Here is a 13,648-nt window from a genome sequence, read left to right on the forward strand (position 1 = left end):
CAACATGAGGTGATGATCGTGGATGAATGGCACAACAATGGGCCTCGGGATCTCGTCACGGTATCTCTGTGCATTCGAAATGCCATCAATAAAATGCACCTGTGTTCGTTGCCCATAACATACGCCTGCCCATACCATAACCCCACCGCCCACCATGGGCCACTCGATCCACAACGTTGATATCAGCAAACCGCTCACCCACACGACGCCACACACGCTGTCTGCCATCTGCCCTGAACGGTGAAAACCGGGATTCATCCATGAAGAGAATACCTCTCCAACGTGCCAGACTCCATCGAATGTGAGCATTCGCCCACTCAAGTTGGTTACGATGACGAACTGTAGTCAGGTCTAGACCCTGACGAGGATGACGAGCATGCAGATGAGCTTCCCTGAGACAGTTTCTGACAGTTTGCGCAGAAATTCTTTGGTTATGCAAACCGATTGTTGCAGCAGGTGTCCGGGTGGCTGGTCTCAGATGATCTTGGAGGTGAACATGCTGGATGTGGAGGTCGTGGGCTGGTGTGGTTACACGTGGTCTACGGTAGTGAGGCCGCTTGGATGTACTGCCAAATTGTCTGAAACGCCTTTGGAGACGGCTTATGGTAGAGAAATGAACATTCAATTCACGGGCAACAGCTCTGGTGGATATTATCTGCAGTCAGCATGGCAATTGCACACTCCCTCATAACTTTCGACGTCTGTGGCATTGTGCCGTGTGATAAAACTGCACATTTCAGAGTGGCCTTTTATTGTGGCCAGCCTAAGGCACACCTGTGCATTAATCATGCTGTCTAATCAGCATCTTGATATGCCACACCTGTGAGGTCGGATGGATTATCTCGACAAAGGAGAAATCCTCACTAACACTGATTTAGACAGATTTGTGAACAATATTTGAGGGAAATGGCCTTTTGTGTATGTAGAAAAAGTTGTAGATCTTAAGAGTCCAGCTCATGAAAAATGGGAGCAAAAACAAAAGTGTTGGGTTTATATTTTTGTTCAGTGTAGTTAGCGCGACAACATCAAATGATTACCATTGTATGGAAGTTGTTTTTACATGAAAAACAATTGATTAAAAATTCCAGCATCCTTCACTGTACAATATACATCTAAAAAAACTCAGCCAGTTTTCACAGTGTACTGTAATCTTATCTTTTCCATACTGATCCTTTGTTTCTATATGATACATAGTGCACCATATCTTTCTGGAAGCAATAGCCAGTTCACTATGAAGCAACTTCAATAAGACGCTGGGTTGCAAAAGACAGCGGTGGTGTCAGGGAAAGGGCAAGCGAGCAAAAGAGAAGAGCTTTTATTTTCTCTTCTTTTGCCCAAATATCAAATCAACTGAAGGCAGTGTAACTATACTGTAGCTGGGCGGTGTATACCCTTGGGGTTCCTCCGGGCTGCACGCGGACACCGTCATAAATCTGGCATTACCAGATTCTGGTCATTCAGCAAACTCAGCCTAAGTGCTTTTAGATGTGTCAGAGGACATGACTGACGTCCAGTGGCCCACTGATGACTTCCTATTCATCTTGGCTAAAGTCAGCTAATGGCTCCCAGTAGGGTTTGAAACTGCCAACAATCATGGTTTTGTTTATACACAACATTTTTCACAAACACGCATTGTGCATCCTTAAGGCCCGATAAATGTGCTCGGTGAATCTCCTACTTTGCAACCCCGAAACCAGCATCGTTTTCCCCCACCCTGTCCTCTTTTGAGCATACCTGCTCATGTGCGTGCAATGTCAGAACATGGCATCCAAGCAATACAGAGTCCACTGATCAGACCGTTTTGGTTTACAGACCTCTCCACTCATTACCCGCATGTCTGCAGGGTACCTTTAAGCCTGTCAAATGGTCAGACCGGTGAAGATTTGGGAGGAGTTGGCAGGATAAAAGAGGTTGTCAGAGCAGGAGGCCGGACTGACCGGAGTTGGAAGAGGGCCACTGAAGTGTACGCTTTCAGGAATATATCAATAAAAGCATGCCCGTGTAAACTGAGCCCCTCTAATTAATCTGATATACATTTAAAAGTCAATATTTTACAAGACGAGATAAACCACAGTATTTATGCTGTCAGTTTGATAGGTTTATTAATCATACATCAAGAAAAAATAACAACTGAGTAAATATCACATTTCCTCCTGAAGTTGTTAGGTGGCGAATACGCAGAATCGTGGCACCCACAGCAGTCTCAATAACAATTGGCCAATGAAACAGAATTCACGAACCCAAAAGAGCACGCGAGCATGAGAGAGAAATCCTACATACAGTGGTGTCTCGCAATACGAGCTGAATTTGTTCTGTGACCAAAGCTTGTAACTCAAGACACTTACTTGCATCTCAGATTATCTTTTGACCTTATTATATTGCAGCATCCCCCACCCCCAAAAAAACAATTTTTTGGTCTGTTTTTGCTTCAATTTAATGGGCATTGTGCTGCTCCTTCTGGTGTGTGCGGCATACGGATATACAGTAAATTGTGGTAATATTAGTCTTTTGTTGGAGAGAAATAAAAAATATATGCCTGTAAAATTGTGTTGCTCCACCATTTTTGTATTGAGTCTGATTGCGCAAACTGAACTCGACTCAGTCTATTATAGTCAGTAGTCTTGCTTAACCATGAAAATCTCAACATCTCTAGCTATTAAAGGTCAGAGGACAAAGATTTAAAACAATTTCTTGATAACTCTAGAACCCCTTAGCAAACCACATCTGCCATTTCGAAGTGATTATAAAGGAGATGTACAGCAGTTAAATCGATAAATATGATGCAGAATGCGTTTTCTGATTTTTGCATCCTGTCTTCGTCTCTTTCTTGCGCTGTGATGTCACACAAGCCAAACATCATGTTCATTTGGCGTTGTGTGCTATTGTTCCATGCTGTTGTTCCCGTCCTTGAATATTTGTTGTGTGATTTAACGAAGTCACAATGGTTTATTGTGTGGCATTTGGTTGTACAAATGGTTCAGGCAGCAGCAAGTTTTTTTTTTTTTTTTGGCTTTCTAAGTGAAGGAACATGTGACTCATTGATAGTGAATGTCACTCGACAGGGGAAGAAACGCACTCAGCTCTGGATGTCTAGCAAGCATTCCGAACTCTGTGCCGCTCACTTCGAACCGGCGTGTTTTGAGAAAGCATTGGATACACAGGTGTAGTTAGGCAGAGGCTGAAACCAGCTGCGATGCCAACAATTTTTCCTACGGCCATCGGGACCCCCACTGCCAGCAAGAGAACTAAATCTCGCAGCAGCGAAGTGGCCCAGACAAGAGGTGAGCATTTCCCTGTATATATCTACAACTATTATGGTTACTATGCACTGGGGAGTAGGGAAAAAAAGACCCTCACACTACTTTTCAGTACTGTCGTCTGTACTTTTGCCTATATGACAAGCCAACAGACACACGGCAAAGACTTTCTGTGCTGCATGTTGTAAGGCTACTCGAGCGAGGTGCACACAATATATAGGAACACTGCATCCTATGTAAAAGCTTGTGCCGTGTCACTGAAACATATATGAATATATAATACGTACAGTCGTGCTAAAAAATATTGACACCCCTGGGGTGGCATTATTTCAAGCCACGAGTGTATAAAAAGACATGCTTTTGACATACCGTCACATGGAGCCAGTGGCAACTTGGCTGCTCGTCGTCGTCACTGTCAGGTTCCGACCTCCTGATCAGCTCAAACATGTACGCTTTGACGATGGCAAGTTCAGTTGGGTGCTCCTGTATGTCAAAATCCTCCTCCACATATTCCAACGCGTTGCTCTCCATTGCGTATCGAGTGTGTTTGGCAATTGCAACGTCACTTCCGGCAGCCCTTGCGGTGGATAGAGTAACCACACCCCGGTGTCTAGAGCTTCGGGTATGTTTTGGGAGGACTCAATATGCGTCCATAAACCATAAACTATGGTTGAAAACTTGCTGGAAGTTACATGCATGTATTACATAACATATGAACAATGCAAATATGAATTTTAACTGACCCCATAACATCTTTGTCATCTGACCTTTAAGGATTACAGATACAAAAGTGATGCAAAAAGGCAGCACATAGTATTACGTAATTTTATGTGTTCGGAAGCATGTAGTTAAAGGCACGTTAGTTGATTTGGTTATACAGTATACACACCCAATAAATATAGAGGTAAAGGATGATGTGCTTTATTGGACTGTTTCATACACTATGGAGTCTTTTGTCAAAACTATGCATTAATATATTGACAAAACAGATGTGGTTCTTTATGGAAGAAAAAAACGTGTTATCTGGGACACGCAGAGATGAAAGCTGCATGATTGCTTTTCTTCTCAAATCTTTTGTTCCTTTTGATTCTCCCTGTTTGATTTTAATCCTTTTTTTTCCAGCTTGCCTCCGACGAATGCTATTCAGCTTGTGAGCGTCACACTGTCAACATAATGATTACCTCTGGGATGCCTTTGGACTTCACCGTGGGATTCTACGAAAGACAGGCCACAGCTGTGCTACTTTCCTCCTGATTCATATTGAAGAGGTTGAGGAGAGAGAGAGAAGAAAAAAAAACAGTCCCGATGAAGCGGTGAGGACCTGCATCAATACTTCCCACTCTCAATTTCCCTCTGCCTCCATCTCATTTTTTAATCTTCACAACTCACTGCTTCAAATATATTTCCTATCTGCTTGCACATATCCATTCTCCTACCCCCCTCTCTAATCCACAGCTTGCCTATTTTCCATTTTGCCCCTTCATCCAAGATGACTTCCTGTTTGAGGTAGCACAATAACCCAACAGGGCGGCATGACCAAAACCCAATCTGCACATATGCAAAGAGTGCCACAGCTGTGCAAGTCATTTTTGGAAAGATGTACAGTACATGGCACATTCAGGTTGAACAATATTTCCCAAAATGTTTAAGCTTTTTAAGAACTGAATTGAACTTCCATCAACAAGTTTCATCAATTTGATGGATTCAAAACTGACAAGACATACGTACCTCCTAAATAACATACATATTGTCATGCTCATGCCTGCTTGGCATAGTCATTCAAAAACTGTGCATCATTATCAATGTCAAGGCAGAATTATGGTAGGACTGGTCCCCTGATGTTCTATACACACAATGCCAATAAGCATCAATAACACCAAAGTTTGTCAACTTTGTGCTTTACCCAAATGTAAACACTCTGCCTACAAGAATGCTGTTTTAGTCTGAATTATTGACAGCGGCTTTTCAATGCAGTCCAGACGAGAATAGTTTGAAGCCCCCAGGCTATAGCTGTTGGCATAAGACTTGATTTCCTGCTTTCCTATTGGAAAGCGCTAAGGCCATGCCCATATACTGGTATTAAAAAAAAAAAAAAGAATTCTACACATCGTGCACTTTTCAACCATATAAGCTGTGTTGAATCCCATGGTAAGGGTGAATATTTTTCCAGGTTCTAACGCATATCTGGTAATGTTGCCTGCAGGCTTGACTCCTTTCTATGATGTACCATAATGTGCTATTACATTCATATTTGATTTTCTATGCTAGTCAGGAGGAACATGACTGTACATAATATATTTGTATCCGTTGGGCTACATGGATGTTGGGGATGGGAGAGTGATGACAATTATAGGCCCATGACTGACAGAATCCCCTGGAAAATATTATTTTTGTTATGTGGCATTGACATACAAGTGACTTTGAGGTGACTGGTAGTGCGCCTTGCTATGGACACAAAAACAATGGACAGGCTGGTTTTGGGAGAGGCAATGGATTGCTTCCTGAGTACCAGTGAAGTGCTGTTCCCAGTGGCCACACAGCCCTGTTTGCCCAAAATGTAGTGCGCCATGGGATTTTGGCCTATTTTTCTCCGTCTTTTAAGTCTTGCTAGTTTTCTCACAGCCTATCACGATATCTGTGATAAGTCGTTTTGGGACGGGGCTCCTAAATCCTGGAGGATCAAAGGAGCACTATGTTTCGGCCTGCAGTTTACCACAAATACCAATACGTTCTGATGGGGTCCCTTGGGTTTCTCACATTCTGTCAAGGCTTTCTACAGATGAAACATGGACGCCAGGCAGCGTTGGAGCAAGTTTGTTGCCCCTGTAGAGTTGAATGTAGCTACTGGCACGGCTACAGAGTTGGCGTCAGTACAGGGGGTATGCTGCTGCTCAATAAATGTTTGATTATTAGTTTTATTTCAAGAATTAATTCACTAAAACATCCTTTGTACCAAGATATGCTAATGAGCCTGTTACCCACAGAAAATGTGAGCACATACAATCTTTCTCACTCATATCACTCACTCTTGCACGCGCGCGCACGCACACACACGCGCGCACACACACACACACACACAAACATTAAACAAGGCATTTGTCACAGAGGGCGTAGGTAAATTAAACACATAGCTTAACTTGAGAATAGTTGGAGGCAGCCAATGTGAGATTCTGGCGTAAAAATATGCTTGGTTCATATGAGGGACTGCCACCAAGTTGCTTTACACCGTATTATGTACTGTAAGGTTTAGTTGCATTCACCCTGTTCTGCTGCAGCTGTCTAGGTTTCTCCCGTGACTGCAGTGGCAAATTTTCTGACAGTTTAAAATTTTCACCGGGCATCCACGGCAAACATTGCCTGTCCGATTTGCCCGATTTGTCCACGATGGACTGAAACGGGGCTGCTGTAAATGTAGCCTAAGCAAGGGCACTCTGGGGGGCGGTGGGTCGTAGGTGTTAGGCAGTAGTGCCTGGAAGCCCTGACACCCCCCCCTCCCCACCGACCTCTCCAGATTTTTATGCACCACACCACTCGAGGGGGGCACTGATACACGGGGTAGAGCCAATGATTGCCAGTCGTGGACCTGGCAGTCATAGTAACAGGGGGGGAGGTGGGTCTCACTTAGTTGCATGGCAGTGCTCCTGAGGCCGGGCGACTGCTTGGTGTTGGGGCTGACCTCTCATGGCCCGCGGCTGCTCCTTGGGTCCCCCCCTCCCTTATCGTTCCCTTGTCGGGTGCCCCTATCCGCCCTCGTTTCCAACAAACAAGGGACACTCTCCCAGCCTCGTTTTTCAACCTGAATGTGCCCTGTACTGTCCGGACTCTTTCACTGGGTTCACATAATTAATCCCACACTTATTATAGAGCTGGGTTCACGACCCTTGTCCTGCATGCTTCTTCTTCTGTCCTTGTCCTGTTCCATCTTGTCCTGTCCTTCCCTCACAGGGTGTAGGACTACAACCCCATGCAACACTCATATTTAATGTTTCATTGTTGTAGATAATGTAATAATTTACTTTTCTCATCCTGTTTACAATTAGTGATTTGTCTTTGTTTCTCTCTCCCCTCTAGAAACTTGACTGATCAAGTCTGATTCTCAATAAACCTCAATTATAATACTAAGAAACAACAGCGGAAGCTTAAAAACTCCACTGTGACACAGTAAAACTGTTCCGCCATAAAAGGGATACAGATCTTCCATTCTGCTTGACCTAACAGCCGAACAGCACAAAAAAAAAAAAAAAGCAGGGGCATTATCCCTTGTAGGACGGATACACTATGTTCTTCAGATTTTTAAGAAAGACAAGGATTTTTGACCTGCTTTGTCTGATGATTTCAACAACGACTCAGGATTGAGGTAGAGGCCATAAAATCTCTTTGAATAAAAGTAAAAACATGCAAGTCAGGGTGGCGGTTAGGATTCAGGTTGCGGTTGGAAATAGAGTAACGGGTAGGTTAGGGAAACAAATGGTAAAATGTACTTTTCAAATACCCGAAAAGAAGGCAGGGTTAGAGTTATGAGCAAACAGACAGGAAAAATGTGTTTTCTGAAAAAGAAAAATAAGTTTTAGTGTTTTCGGAAATGTTAAATGTGCATGAAGCTCAGCAAAAGCCATCATCCCAGTCTCCTGCGGGGCAGAGGACAGAAGCCTTCACCGCGAGCGACGGCCCTGACACTGACTCCCTGAGCGAACGCTGCTGACAGCCCTCCTCTGCAATGATAATACCCACTTCCACATGAACAGGCCCATCAGTAGCACTCCCCATGGACTTGTATTCTGTGTCATATCCCCTGGGGACCCTCACACACACACACACATTGTCCCTCTCCTCCACCCTATGCCTCATGCTTCCTCCCTTATCCGGACTGGGAAAGAGGGCTGGAACTTCAAGATTGGAGACTTTTCCTCAGGCTGTTTCCACTCACGCCTCCTGTCAGTCACACTCCTTTCGTCCCCCTGAGCGATGTGTACTGTATTTCATTAGTCTTGATTTTTGCTGACAATCACTGACTGTCGTGCTGTGCAAACGCCCACCACACACCCACACACACACACAGCTCACATCCTCGACAGGCGCCCCACCAAAGGCGCCAGCATCTGCCTTACAAATGAGCCCCCTCTGGTGTGCCATTTCAGTCAAGCTCAGATAGACGACGCATGCTGCGCTCACGGCTCTCGGCTATTTTGGCGATGAAGGTATATGACTTCAAGCTGTCAACATGACCATGCGCCCACTCTTATTTTTTCCTCCCTCTCAAGGTCAGATGTCAGCTCTAATTAGCTTTATTCGGTGACACGGGATTGTAACTGTACATGTTTTCTTCATTATTGCGTAATGCTGCTTGTTGCAGAGTTATGCTTGCCTGCCAGCTAATCTGCTGGCTTGTCTGTTTGTGGGTGTGTGTTTTGTAGGCTAATAATTTCTCTTCTCTTCTGCACACAAGGACAGACACGTCCGCTCAAGAGAGACACATGCGCAAGCTGCCACTCAAGGCCAGAGTATATCAAGTATGTCCACAATCCTCCTCATTCTCTTTTTTTCCCTTATGCCCCTGGGCGGTGGCACACCTATACAAGCCTGAGCAGGGACCCGCTGATGGCACGACCTGCCTGTATCAGGGCCCTGCAACGAAAACTGGACTCATCGAGTTCATCTCTCATGCTCACATCGGCCAGTCTGACCTGCACAGGATTACATGATGCTACCTGTAGCAGGCACACATCCAAAAAGCACACACTGCGCCTGTTCCACTCTGTAACCCAGATCGCGGCGGTGTCACATAATGGAATCTCGCAGACAGATGGGCGAGCGGTCTCCAGCCACAACCAGAAATAGGTTAAATGGGCTAAAAATACCAGAAAACATTAATAATTCAGCCCTTTTGCTAACCTGTACCTCAGAAAAAATAGCACAGTTCTCGCTGTGAAGTGGCTTCATGTGTGGGGAGGGAATATCTATTCATCCATCCATTTTCTTTACCGCTTATCCTCACGAGGGTCGCGGGCTGCTGGAGCCTATCCCAGCTATCTTCGGGCGAGAGGCGGGGTACACACTGAACTGGTCGCCACCCAATCGCAGGGCACATAGAAACAAACAACCATTCGCATTCACACCTACGGGCAATTTAGAGTCCCCAATCAACCTACCACGCATGTTTTGGGGACGTGGGAGGAAACCAGAGTGCCCGGAGAAAACCCACTCAGGCACGGGGAGAACATGCAAACTCCACACAGGCGGGGCCGAGATTTGAACCCCGGTCCCCAGAACTGTGAGGCAGATGTGCTAACCAGTCATTCACCGTGCCGGCGGGAGGGAATATGTTGGAGTTTTTTTTTTGTTTTAATTTAAAAAAAAAAGTCTCAGTCCAAATGTAGAGCATCTTAGTTTATACGGGACAGAGTATGGAAAATGTACTTTTCAATTGCTTGTATACAAATAGTCGCGTCTCTGGAGTGACTGCCCACCCATCAAGTGTGAAATTACACAACCAAGTAAAGATTTTGTGAGCTCCCTTTTCTGAAAATGTATCTCTGAGTAACACTAGAGATAATTTACATACTAACCACCCCCAAACAGAGTCTCTCTCTCTCAGTATGATGCACTCTGCTCACAATGGGGCCAAGCGGGGCAGTGACCCACCTGATCAGGCTACGGTGTGTGTGACGGTCAACAGGTACTTTGTAACATGTTACCTACGGGACTGATGGCTATGTTTAAGATGTTGTTTGCCTTGGCAGAGGTCTGCACCCGACAAAGTGTCATTCAAGTTACATTTGTATTGGTCCATATTAGATTGTGCCAAGACAATACAATGCACTTCGCATTACTATAAAGAATGAAAGACAATCACGTGTGGGTTCATGTATTATTAGTCTAATATTAGGTAGTTTATTCTCCAAAGGCAGAAATTGAGTACAGATGCTTGCATGTTTTTATTTCCCCCTCAAAAACACCAGCCAGCCCAACCCCAAGGGAGGGCTTCTGAAAATATGTGCCTATTCTCCTATGTATGGCTGTGTGTATACTGTATTGTGTGTTTGTGTGTGTGTGTGTGTGTGTGTGTGTGCCACAAAAAGGTAGCAAAAGGAACATTGGCGAGACAGAGAAAATATTGCAACGTTGTGACAGCACCAACGATTCAACATATATCTGTTGTAGTCTATTTCTAGCCGCTTCTTTGCTCTGGGGGGGGGGGGGGGGTTTCTTGTGTGTGAGTGTGTGTGTGTGTGTGTGTGTGTGAGAGAGTATGGATTCATCTGTTTTCCAAGGAGTGCAGCAGTGGCACGTTACATCAACACACCACGAAAGCCGTCACGCCAAACATGGACTCGAGAAGAATAGTTGTGTTTACACATTGTCACTGTCGCCACATTGTCATACAGTGCAACACAGAGCCACCTAAAGGGCGCATGCATCACACAGAACAGAGGAAATGTAACAGCGGCTCCCTTGCTCCCCTCCCATACTTACAAATTTCTCCCTAACATCACGTCCCTCTGGCTAATAAAGTTGGATGTAGGTCAGGTTACAACAACGCAGCAAAACTTTATTTGCAATACAGTGGAACCTCCAAAGTGGAACACAATTCATTCCAGGACGCTGGTTGACTTCTAAGTTGTTCTCATTTTAAAACACTTTTTTTGTCTAACAGGAAATAATCTATTTTCTAAAGCGCTTGTCCTCATTAGGGTTGCGGGTGATATGGGGCGTATCACAGCTGACTTTGGGCGATAGGCTAGGTACACTCTAGACTGGTCACCAGCCGCAAGACACACAAAGATAGACAAAAATGGCCAAAGTCAGCTGGGATAGGCTCCAGCTCACCCACAATCCTAACGACAACAAGTGCGATAGAAAATGATTGGTTCCACTGTATGTCAACAAATGAAATCAGACTTTACCGTTTATGCAGTATAAGATCTTATTTTGGATGATATCTTTTTTTTTGTTGTTGTTTTTTTTAAACTATTCCTCTGTTTAAAAGCTGCTTGTAAAAGGATAAAATATTTAAATGAAGAAACGAGTGACGTCACGTTCGGGGACGAAAGATGGGCTTTGCGGTTTAAAAAGCAATGTTATATTCCAAACACATGTACCACTGCTATTCAAAGGATAAATATTTAAAAGAAAAAGCCTGGTTTCCCTTACCCACAATCATTTTACTGATTAGGAACACACACAGACACAAACACACACACTCATGCTTCCCAAAGGCTAAATTCTAACCAGTTCTCTCTCTGGCTACAAGGCCTCAACATCCTGCCAGCACCAATTGGCTTCATGCTGACCAGTCCGCTCTATTTCCACCCCCACTCAACACAAAACATACACACACAATCCAAACGTACTACCTCGTACAACCTTCACACAGTGTAACATTGAATAATTCAGCCTTTTGTAGCAGATCGGACAACACTCGGGCGAGTTTGGCTCACACGCCAGAGAAGCAGATGGACGGCAGCGCACATGTACAATCGAGGGTTTGCGTTTTTATAGTTTGCGCGAGATCAAAAAGCTCGACGGCATGTCGAGGAACAGCTCGGCGGCGTGGCCCCCTTGCCTTGCTTTGCTCCTTGCACCTCGCATTACGGCCGAGTATATACCAGTGGTGGGAAGTAATGAAGTACAAATACTTTTTTTAATGTAGCTTTTTCATGTATCTGTACTTTACTTGAATGTTTAATTTTCTAATTTAAATTTTTTTCTGATTGAAATAAATGCATAAATAAATAATAAGCTTGCTATTTATTTATTTTTTTACTCCACGGATGGAAATAACTAAAAAGATGTAGAGAGGTGAAGTCAAACACTGTTGAAATCTTGGTTAATTAAAAAAAACACACACAGGTAAGGTATTTTTTCACTTATCATTACCTAATGAACCATTTTTTGTTAGTTAGTTCAGAACATTAGCAAAGTTATGGGAACAAGTTGCAAGTGGATAAAATAGCAAAATTATTTTGTGAGCAGATATTTTATTTGTATTGTGCCATTTTATAAAAATGGGTATTTGTAAACAGTCAAACCCCACTATCCGCTCGACCAAGCCCTGCTGCAAAAACCGAAAAGCCGCCAATGATCAATGCCCCCACTAAAAGGAGTTTGTAAATGCATATTTATGCCACAAGTGGGAAAGCACTGAAAATGGAGAGGACCATAAAACACCAACACCATGCATTTTAGCATGTACACAATCATGAACTCATGTTACATAATTGACTATATTCAGTAATTAAATTATTCAACGCAAACCAACTTCACATGACGCCCATCAATAGTATTAGCTAGCATACTAGCCTTAATGAGACGCTAGCCTAAACAGAGTACATTTCAGAGTCGTTCAGAGTACCTTTTTACTTATGTAAAGGCATTAATTCAGTACTTCTACTATACCAAGGTCTTTTTTCACACAAGTAGCTACACTTCTACTTAAGTGAAGAGTGTGGGTACTCCACCTCTGGCATGTACATAGTACCACAAACTGTACACACGCAACCAAAAAAGAGTGGGGAAAGGCTGAAATTTCAAAGGCAATTGAGAGGGAGGGGATCTGCTTAAAGTGTTGGCATTGCAGGAGTCCATGTGTGTGACTGTGAATGTGTGTCTCAGAACATAATCCCCTCGCTGCTCTCATTGGGGTTTTAATGTGGGTGCTATTTCCTAGTTCCATAAACCTGCCTCCTACATCACTGCATCCCTCTCACACTTGCGCCCTCACACCCCAGGTCAAGTACAGACCTGCGGATAATAAATATATAGAGCAAAACCGTTAAACGTGACGCTCACGGCAATGTTATATCCAGCGCGAATGTGGCACAGGCCTGCTGCAGCAAGATTACGTCGGTGTTGGATCGCCAGGAATTGCGGGAGTGGAAAGTAGGGGATGTGTGGGTGAGATAAGCCTAATTTTCGCCAAGCGCTCCCCCTTGTGATGTTTCAATGTAAATATGGTGATGTTATAACATTGCCGCGTAGTGTAATCCGACAATGAGTAGGACTGGTCTCTCAGAACCGGGAAAACTCAAGGCCAGAGGTTGGAATCATGTTGCAGTAGCACATCATATCGTTGCTGTTGGGCAGAATCTGTAAAATCACTACCTTTGAGGAAAAGAAAGAAGAAAAAAAAACCACCATCTTGCTTGAGTTACCAAATGCTGCATCATTTACGGTGATGTGGTATTGGCGGTATGGTAATATAACATTTTGCTATCATATACTGTTGCCCACCAACATCAACACAATACCACCCCAAAATCATCTTCAATCAGTAATTTAATACACACACACAAATCTCAAATTTATTGCAGTATCGTTGGTTAAAAGGACGTCACCAGTGCCAGCTATCAGTAATAAACCAGAGAAATTTTTTTTTCGTACTTCACAAAAGC

General features: G+C 43.9%; 1 protein-coding gene across 5 annotated transcripts in view; it reads right to left on the reverse strand.

Moving 5' to 3' along the window:
* celf5a (cugbp, Elav-like family member 5a) overlaps nucleotides 1–13,648 on the reverse strand; it is a 325,603-nt gene that overhangs the window by 268,235 nt on the left and 43,720 nt on the right. The window lies entirely within an intron of this gene.

The sequence above is a fragment of the Phycodurus eques genome, chromosome 8 (genome assembly GCF_024500275.1).
Source record: "Phycodurus eques isolate BA_2022a chromosome 8, UOR_Pequ_1.1, whole genome shotgun sequence".
NCBI lineage: Eukaryota > Metazoa > Chordata > Actinopteri > Syngnathiformes > Syngnathidae > Phycodurus > Phycodurus eques.